General features: G+C 40.7%; 1 non-coding gene across 1 annotated transcript; it reads left to right on the top strand.

Moving 5' to 3' along the window:
- The first annotated feature begins 10,203 nt into the window (after positions 1 to 10,203).
- Positions 10,204 to 10,307, top strand: LOC123645323. Its single transcript, XR_006737514.1, has one exon. It is a non-coding gene; the product is annotated as a U6 spliceosomal RNA (small nuclear RNA).
- Positions 10,308 to 10,870: the final 563 nt, after the last annotated feature.

Genomic DNA, 10,870 nt, shown 5'->3' with positions numbered 1-10,870 from the left:
TCACACACTTGCTTTGAATCCCCAGAAAACCCGCACATCTGCTTAACTTTGGGACTTTCATAGCAGCCTCTTCCTGTTTACACTGCCTGGACCAATCAATAGACTGTGACCTGCATTGACCAATCAGAACTCAGTAAGTGTCAACAAATTACAACTAAACAAGTTTGAATTCTCCCTTAGCATGAGCACACCTGAGTGGGAACCTGGGTAGGAACTTTATAATAAAGTTTGAACCCTCTTTTGAAACACATCTTCATTTTATACTGAAGGCTGTGTCTCCTTGGTTTGCAAATTGTTCACTGAAATAAAGTCTCTTTCCTCTAAATTCCTTTTTAGAGAACTTTTGTTCACAATGGAAAAAGAGACTGTGAAAATGTGATTCAATTAAGGAGTTTGAGATGGGGAGATTATTCTACAATATCTGGGTATGCTCAACAGGAATCACACAAGTCCTTTCCCGGCTGTGGTTAGCAGGAGACTTGACCATAGAGAGAGAAGCAGACAGGGGGCAGTGTGGAAAGGACTCGACACACCCTTGCTGCCTTTGAAGACTGAGCAAAGAGGCTGTGAGCCAAGGAACGATGGCAGCCTCTACTTGGAAAAGGCAGAGAAATAGATTCTCTCCTGGAACTTCTAGAAAAGAGCATAGCTCTGCCAACACCTTGTGTTGAGCTCATTAAGACTATACATAATGGCAAAATAATAAATTTTACTGGGTTAAGTCACTAAATTTATGGTAATTTGATAAAACAAGCATAGGAAACTATTACAGGACAGTATAGAAGAAGTAATGGAATTGTTTTCCAGAAAGAAAAAATGAAAACCTGGCTAAGAGTTGTAATTGAGATAGGAAATGTGAAAATTACTTCAGGGCATGCATTATCTTTGATTATTCTCTTCCTAGATAAGTCTAATGACTACTTAATACAAAATAGAGAAAAAGACCACTGTATATCCCAAAATGTTAACAATGTTACCTTTGTTAGTAGGATTATGGTTTCTTTGTTTATTTTTTATTTTTATGATTTTTCTACAGTGAACATATAACATTTTCATGATAACAAAATATTTAGCAAAAAAGTAGGAATGAGCAAAAGGAGAAATGATTTATCTGCAGAAAGGCCTGGTTCAAAGGTCATTTATACCAGGAATCATGACTTATGATCATGTTTTCCAATTAGTAAGAAATTCTCTTTCTAAGCATTCTGAGGTAGTAACCTCTGAACATACACACCCTCACATAGACACACACACACATGCAGCTTTCAGCAAAAATTAGAATTTTCAAAAATCTGTATTTATCACCATGAGCTTGACAGTTTCCCAATACTTAAAAGAATGTTGTTGATGAGATCAATGGGGATATTAGTCAGTGAGATTTTTTTGACATTGATATAATGAAATTTGTCAACGTTTGGAAATTACAAATCACACATAAGTAAAAGATCAAATTAAATGGGAGGTGAATTGATGGGCTTTAATGTAACAGAGGAAGGAAAATTCACTGACACAGTTTCAGTTTTCCTACTGCAGCCATTCTTTAAGAAGTGAGCACTAGTTGAATTCCAGTGTTGTATCAAAGAAGAATATCCAATTATCTGAGAAGGCTACTCCATACTCCTTCCTTTTCTAACTACATATCCATGTGAGGATGGATTTTTTTCATATACTTCAACCAAAATGACATAACATCAGAAGCAGATTATGAGAATCTAATTTTCTTCTATTAAACCAGACACTAAAAAAAAAAAACAACACCAAAATATACCACAATGCAATCTACTCTCCTAATTCATTTCATTTTAGAAATATGTTTTTTAATGTGACTATATTATTTATTTTAAAAAGTAATGAGTTCATTATTGTCATTTTAAAAAGACATTAGTCTGGGTGTGGTGGCTCACACCTGCAATCCCAGCACTTTGGGGGGCTGAGGAGGGAGGATCACTTGAGGCCATGAGTTCAAGACCAGCCTGGGCCACATAGCAAGACCCTGCCTCTACAAAAAAATAATTAAAAAAAATGAGCCATGTATGGTTGTGCGGGCCTGTAGTCCTAGTTACGCAGGAGGCTGAGGTGGGAGGATGGCTTGAGCCCAGGAGTTTGAGGTTACAGTGAGCTGTGATGCCACCATTGTACTTTAGCCTGGGTGACAGAGTGAGACCCTGTCTCTAAAAAATAAAATAAAATAAAATGAGGCAACTTCAAATATTTTGAAAACTTTTCACTGTTTCTAATATGATAAATGTCAATAGATGTAACCTACCTAAACAAAAGTTCTCAATAAACTTTGGTAGTGTGATAGGTTTGAGAGAGCAAAGCATTTGAGAACAGCTAAATAAACAAAAGCATGAGGAAGTTCTAGAATCCAGCAGCTTTTCACAAAGGGATTTCAAAAAATATTAGTCTTTGTGTCTTTTTTGACACACTTGTCATTTCAGGAAGGGTTAAAAATATCACAGTCCTAAAAACAATTCCAGTTATCCACATGATTGGTCAGATTTTCTGATTCTTATGAGAACCTGAATCGTAAATATATTATTTTAATATAAAAGAGATTTTGTTTATTGTAACTAACAAATGATGCAGAAGTACAAAAAACATTTTGACTCTTTGTTACAACAGAAAATGATAACTTATTAAAAGAAGAGAAAAGAAAAATAACTGGAGATTGTTATGAGAAGAGTTTTGGGGCCATTTTAGAGAAAATAGCCACTAAGAAACTTAATGATGAACAAGATTATAGACCACGAAAAACTGAAATTTCTAATTTGCCTGAAGGGATATTTGAAACAAAAAAAGTAATATGCTGGCTAAAATTGAGCATTAAGTTTAAGCAACATTATTCCTGCAGTTTTTATAAAGTATACAACGTAAATAACCAGAGAAACATATTTTTCATCCATATAAATTTTCACCTGCCGTGTCCAGACCAGCTGGGTCATGGTCATGGCCGTGGAGACAAATTACCGCTCTTGAGTGGACAATCTGTAACGCAGATAGTTCCCATACGGAGAGCTGGGAATTTATTTTATATAATTTCATTTTGCCTCTCTACCCAGCAGGGAAAACGTTTCAGATATTTTCCCAAGGACACGATCGTGTTCCCGGCTATGATTGCAGAGGAACAGTATTTTAACGCTCGTTAATTGAGCCCGTGACTCTCTCAACACCCAGGCTGCGTGCAGGAGCCAAATGGGCCGCGACGCCGCGGGACGGTCTGGTGGCGATGCAGGCGGGTGGCGATGCAGGCGGGTGGCTATGGCTCTGGCTTCCTGACGCCGCTGCACCGCTGGCCATTCGTTTTACTGCTCCTTCCCTAAGTCCTGTCGTGCTACATCTAGTGTCTCATAAGTTAGTAGTTTAGAAAAACAAAATTGCTCTTTTATTGGATTAAGGGTCTATTCTCTCGGAGTGAGAGGCTATAGATTATAAATAATACGACTTAATAATGATTGAATTGTAACAATTGTTACACAGTGGAGTTAAAGCTGATTTTAAGACACAGGTGGAGAAGACGCTCGTGGCTTTTGGCAGCCGGCATCAGGTGCCTCTTTCTCATAGAACACTGATTCCCTTTTGAGGACTATCTTATTTCTCACTGGATTTAGTCTGGCGGAACTGCTTGTTAGCCAAACGTCCTTGTTCCAGCAAGCTGATGGCTGGGCACATGACCCAAGCTAGGCCAACTGATGTGCCTCCCACGAAATTTAAATCTTGAGTGGAATGACAGACACTGACAATGGCTGAGTTGATTTATTCTAGTGGCACTGCCCAGGAAAAACTGTTCTTGCTACCATACCATTCCCATTGTCCTTGTTCACTAGTCGCTGGCGCTACCTGGCTTCCTGCCCATTCAAACCCCAATTCTCCAGCCTGCTCATTGATTCTGTGGACTTCTGATATCTTTCCGGATAACTTCCTTTTTGCTTAAATGAGCCAGAGCCCGCATATCCAGTTTGGGGATTGCAACCAAAGAACCCCAATGTAAACAAGTATCTATATATGTGTTATTATGTTTAAATGTGCTAAAATAATTTATAATTGCATGCTACTAAAGAGCTTTTGCCTTAGCTGTGTGCAAGAGAGTGGTTGCATAAATACCCCAAAGCTCCTTCAATTCAACACCTCAAATATACAGTGGGACAAAGGAATTAACTCTAGAATCATAGGAAGAATCTCACTCTGTACCCTACATTGTGCTAAGATTTCTATCAGACATTGGAAATATGGAGATAAGGGTAAAATAGTTTGCTTGTCTTCAAAGAATTTATAATCTAGCAGAGCACGTAGACATGGCATGTACATAATTAAATGTAACCAATGTAATAAGTACTATGATAGAAATATGAGCAAAGGACTATGGAAGCCCAGAAGTAGCCGCAGTTTCCTTCCTCCGAGTTCAAGGAGTTACGCCTTAAAATGAGTTGGATTTCCGCTAGAGAGGCAGAAGGTATCTCTGGTAGAGGAAATACAAAGATCTGTGAAAGACGGTGGGCCATTTGGGGAAGAGCAGGAAGTTCATAGTGGTTTGATACAGAATACATGAGGTGGCAGAGTTACGGGGACATTTGTCGGTGTTGATGCAGGAGTGATTATGGGGTTACAGTTTGTGCAATTGGCCAAGGACAGCCTTGTATTAATTATAGTTTTAAAATTTTCTGTATCTCATGGTATGTTGACCTTTCTCAGGGGCCTTACAGATCTGGCAGAGGTGGCCCCTCCCAGGGTTGGCTGATTCCTGGGGGTGGCGGGCAGCGTGCCTGGAGCTCGCCTTTCATGGGCAGAGTGGCCGATCCAAGGCCATGCCCTCACCCACCTCCTTATCTAACTCATGCATCAGGCCAACATTATCCCTGCCCTAAACCAACCCAGCCCAGGTACTAGACACTGTGCCCCACTGTGCCCCACAGCCCGCCAGAGTTATTCAAACCGGCCAGTTCTGAACTATTCACTCTGCTTTGCCTTGCCTTGCCTTTCCCACAGGAACCCCAGCAAAGCCTTGGCATCCCCCTCACCCCTGCTTTAGCCTCCTGACCCAAACTGGGGCTTCCCCTGTGGCCCTGTGTGGTGTGGTGTGTCCCCTTCTCTTGGGAAATGTTCAAAAATAAATTCTTCTTTCAATAGGACCGACCCCTATGTGTCAGCACTCAGTCACTTTCATAAATTAAATTGTGCAGGAATAATTTAAATACAAGCTTGGACACAGTTTTGGATTGAAAAAGAGAGTCAAGTGTATGATCAATCCCATATTTTAGAAACGAAGGCTAGAAAGAAAGGAGACAAAACCACCAGTGCGTGTCTAGCTTGGGATGCTCAAGTGGATACTTGCTTGGTGATGCCACTAAACAAGGCAAGGGACATGGGATAATGGACATGATTCTCATTAGCATAGGAAAATATTACTAGCCACAGAAAACTTCTGAGCTGCCTGGAGTGCAAGCAGAGGAGAAGAGCAGGTCAGCCTGCCCCAGTTCTCCTGGGGGGCAGCTAGGAGAGAGAGGGCCCTGAGACTGCTCTGGGATCACACCTGCCCATCTCCAAAGTGGTGTGTGGCCTGCAGCAGTAGGGCTGTATCTTCACTGCCACACCTAAGACAGTGCTCAGTGTATAATAGGCACTGAGCAGACATTTGCTGAATGAAAGAGTTTCCCAGGTCTTGAATTTTTCCCTCTTTCCTTAGGCTAGCTGCAGATAATTCTAATTTGCCTGAGCGTCAGGAGGTAGATTGTCTGTTTTTCTTATGTTGGTTATGTCCCAGGTTCTTTATTTTAAAATTTTAGTAGAGTTAAAGTTGAGCCATTGAGAATTATGTGATGGACTTCATTTTGCTTCCATTGTGATTTTTAATTGGTACTCGTTAACACAACTACTGGTGCAGAATAGAGTGGGCAGTTAACTGGGCTCCCAGTTCATCCGGGTGAGCTATCTGCCTTAAGAAAAGTAATAATAATGTAGAGAATACATTCTGTCCACAGATTGCACAGTGAGTGCCAGAAGCCAGAATAAAAAGCTGTTTGGAGGCAATAGTGTCCCCAGCAGCTTGGTCTCTGTTTCTCTATTCATAAATAGATTTTTCATGAAAAATGGACAAATAAGATACACATTTCTGTTGTTCCAGCTTGCCACTGTAAAAATTAAACCATCAAAAGAGTACAGTGTCAGGAAAATGTTCTCTTGTTTGCAAATCATCCAACAGATGCTGGAAGATGACTTTGCCTAAATGGTATAATTTCCAGAAGGTTTTATCATTAGTGACTAAAAAGTCACACCATCTGTATTGGTGGTGATATTGTATCTTTCACTCCATTCATCGTAGATACCTGCTCTTACAGTAAATTATATATGTGGATAAACATACATAATATGGATATTTCAAACATCGTGGTTTGGCAGGATTATTTTTTAGTAAACAAAGTAGATATATCTTGACATTGACAAAAGAGAACATCAGAAGTCTATGTATGGAGGACTGAGTCCTAAACAGCAATATTCACCTTAAATTCACTTACAGATTGGCTCAAGTAGAGTTACTGAGTGCACGCCGAGGGTGAAGTCCCTTGCCAGGCTCTGGGGACAGAGGGTTGAGCAAGACAGACACAGTTCTTATTAGCAGGCAGTCCGCCTTCTAGAGAAGGGGCAGAGATGAAACACTAGGTTATGCAGTGCATTGTTTAATTACACTTGTGGTCACTGCTATAAAGATGAAGTACAGAGCTCTGTGAGATCCTGTGACGTGGCTAAGATAGTCTGGGTGTCTGTGACACACTCAGATACTCCCTCACCGGGCACATGGTGGAGTGGTGGAGGAATCCTTCCCTAAGGAAATACTGTTGGAATTGAGACCTGCAAGATTAGTGACTTGTCCTGTGTGGTGACAGAAGAGCCTGAGGCAGGGAGGAGCCTGGAGCAATGCCGTGGAGTCTGCCTCAGAGCCCAGACTCCAGCGAGGTGCTTAGGTGTGTGGCAGGAGGCCCCGGCGTCAAGTTCATCACACCCCACCTCAAACTTGGCCTCTTGGCCGCTCTGCAATTGAGGTTGTACATATGGTCATTAAACCGCATATGCGAATGTTTGAAGCATTAATTTATTAAATAAATATTTTAAAACATACAATAGTTTTTGATTCCCTGTTTTGGCATTTTTTTCTTTTTTTCTGTCAGAGGCATCAGAAATTCTGTGCGGCCCAGGCCCCTCTCCCCTCAGAAGGGCTGTGCTGGTGAAGGGCGGGGGGCAGGTCACACAGGGTCGTGCTGGCTATGTGAGGGGTGTGGGTTCATCTCTGCAGGGCGGTAGGAGCCTTAGGGGGGCTTCCGTCTGTAACTGGGAAACACTGTGCCCGTCTGTCCCCATTAATCACCTTTGACTCTCATCACTCCCTGGTGCGGAAAATTTTTTTATAGCTTTATTGTACAAACAGGGAAACCAAGGCCAAGAGGCTACTAATTTCCCCAGGTCACACTGGCAGGAGACGGTGCAATACTCAGGCCCTGTCCATGGCGTCATGGCCACCTCGCTGCCCTGCAGACGTCTGAGCAGCTCCGGGAAGGAGGGGACTGTATGGGCTGAATTCTGTCCCCGAAAATTCGTATGTTGAAGCCATAACCCCCAGTACCTCAGAATGTGACTGTATTTGGAAACAGGACCTTTACAGGGGCGATTAAGGTAAAATTAGGCTGTTAGGGCGGACCCTAATCCCCATGACTGGCGTAAGAAGAGGAAATGGAGACACAGACGCACGGGCACAGAGGGAAGATCTCGTGGGGACACAGGGAGAGGACGATCGCCCGCAGGCCGAGGAGAGAGGCTGCAGAAGGAACCAGCCCTGCCGACAGACACCTTGGTTTTGGACTTCAAGCCTCCAAAGCTGTGGGAAAATAAATTCCTGTTGTTTAAGCCACCCAGTGTGCGGCACTTTGGGACATCAGCCGGAGCAGACTAAGAGGGGAGTCCGTTTTGTTTTTTGCACTTCTTTGTTGTCACTTTGTGGCTGATATTGTTCCCCTTCCACAGATGCACGTGGCCCTGGCAGGTCCCCCGATGCAGTGTTTCACGGGCTATTGACCTGGCCTCCTGCCCACAATTAAAAATTATTATCATTTCAGTCCTCGGAGCCTTGCCTTCCTAGTATGTGATGATGTATCGTAAAAGATTAAGCCGTTTAAGCTAAATCCTGCTAATAATGTTACGCAACCAAGTTAAGGTAAAGCCTTCACTCAATTACGGGCATTAAGAGTGTTAAGACATAATTAAAGTGCTTAAGGTAAATGCAAGTCTTAAGAATTTCAGGTTTCATCAGAGGAAAGGTTTATGACTAAGGGAAACTTTTGTCATCTTTCGAATCATCTTTCAATGCTCATGCACAAGGCTGACTACAGTGAAAGGAATATTTTGGCAGATGGAGGGGTTGAGAAGCTCTGTGTAAATTCATTCTCATTTACAATCTCATGCCTTGTTCGGCTTCACTAATTGAATCAATATTTCTTGTGTATTTTTTCCCCTTAACAAAAGCCCCAAAACACAGTACTAACATAATGCCTTTAGGCACTTGTATTTTGTCTTCTGAAGACTTTTTAGTGTTATAACTCCCTCAGCCACTCCGTAATTCTTTATTAAGTTTTAATGTGGTTTAAACTCTCCATCTGTAGGCAATATATTATTTTTCCCTCTTTGCCAGCAGGCCCAATATTTCCCTGTAGTCTGCTTTAGAGCTCCTTCTGGTGGTTTAAAGCTATTACGACACATCCATCTGTAGCATCTGCACTATTCAATCTCACAGTAATTGCTAAGACCTGTTCATCAAACCAAAATAATAGCAGTTATGTTTGCAATACAATGCAACAGAATGATGTTCAGCTTTACAAATTTAGAATAATTGCTCAACTTGTGACTGCCAGAAAAAGGACAGGAGAGGTTTTGGGAGGCAGGTTACAGCCACTGTGGTAAATGGCCATTCTGCTTGTAACATATTATAAAGGATGCATTTTATACTCCTATTGTTGGCTGAATTTAGCTAAGGTTGGTATGGGGTGAAGGTGGAGAAGGGGCTTTGGTTTTGTGTTATATTTTTGCTGATATTAATATAATATTTGAGAACAAGAATATTAAACTGGGGGCAATATGACTAATTATTAGCTCCTTTCAAGACTTTTTATTGGTTGTTGATGAAAGATTAGTGGAAAGAGCTTAGTGCTTGAGTTCACAGTCACCATTCATCTTACAGTCTAGTTCTCTGTGCCTTACTATTAATAAATACGGTGGTAAAAAGCACATAACATAAAATTTACCATCTTGACCATTCTGAAGTGTACAGTTCAGTTATGTGTGCCTTTCTGGCCTTGCACCTTTTTATATCTGTCCTGTTATGCCCTTCTCTTTGTACTTCATACGTACTATAAAGTAAAATGTAAATAACTTACATACTTGCTATGGTCTAAACATTCGTGTCTTTCCAAAATGCATATGTTGAAATCCTAACCCCAAAAGTGAGGGTATTAGGATGTCGAGCCTTTGGGAGGTGATTATGTCATGAGCACTCATGAATGGGACCTGTGCACTTACAAGAAAGACCCCAGACAGCTGCCTTGCCCCTTCCACCACAGGACAGAGAAGGCGGCATCTATGAACCAGGAGGGGGGCCTCACCAGACACTGGATCCCCTCACACCTTGATCTGGGACTTCCCAGCCTCCAGAACTGTGAGGAATAAATGTCTATTGTTTATAAGCCACCCAGTCTCTGGTATTTTTTTTATAGCAGCCTGAACAGATTAAAACAATACAGATATTGAAATGAAATAAAACATGTTAAGGATTACAATGATAAATTGGCCTACATTAGGAAATATGACCAGAAAACCGTGCGAATAACTTAGAAACAACTACAACAATAACAAGCCTAGACATATATCAAAATGAGTGTTTTCCTTTTCAAAGTCACAACATTGGCAAGTTAAACCTTTAGAAAGATTTTATCTAAACTATTGGCTTTGCCTTCAGAGGATATAGAATGTTAGTTATATTTGATTTTTGAGACACAGGAAATATGGTTAATAAAATAGCTACGTGAATAAAATACACTTAGGTGAAAAATAAAGCTACACTATTAATTAATGAGATGTCTTTTCCTATATAACATATAAGTGGATTTTGCAGGTAATTCCAAAAGAGAAAATATAAAAATAACTTGAAAAATAGCAGCATTCATGCTCTCTTCAGCAGCACATATACTAAAATTGGAACAATACGAAAATTAGCATGGCCCTTGTGCAAGGTTGACATGAAACTTCGTGAAGCATTCCATATTTTTCACACGTGTGCACAAAGGGAAGTAAAACTCAGTGGAAATCAAGAGAGGCTTGGGGAGGTGGAAGGGATGGGCGAAAACCTACCTAACAGGTCCAATGAACACTATCTGGGTGATGGGCACACTTATAACACTGACTCAAGCATAACAAAATAGATACATGTAACAAAAACACTTGTAGCCCCATAATATTTTGGAAAAAAAATCCTACCAATTAAAAAAACCAAAATAGACATGCATAAAAAAACAAACAGTTATGATCCTTCAATACAAAAGAAAAGCCTCTAGAATGCTCATGGTCAGCAACATGAAATTAACTATAGGTTCTCCAGTGTGATGTGTAATTTAATTGGATTATAATGATAGAAAGTAAAATGTCCTCTTATTTCCATATTTTCGTATTGAAGATGACAGCCAGCTATACTTCTCCCTGCTTAGGAACATAGGATAGATACAAGACAATTTCTTTTTGACAATCAGTGAACATCGAAAATTGCATTAGTGAAGAAGGTCTTAAAGCCATTTTTTGAAAGAGTTCTTTAAAATTAAAATCTATTTTCATATGT

Source organism: Lemur catta, chromosome 9, assembly GCF_020740605.2.
Source record: "Lemur catta isolate mLemCat1 chromosome 9, mLemCat1.pri, whole genome shotgun sequence".
NCBI lineage: Eukaryota > Metazoa > Chordata > Mammalia > Primates > Lemuridae > Lemur > Lemur catta.
Note: the sequence above shows the minus strand (reverse complement) of the source record. Positions and strands in the feature narration are given on the sequence as shown.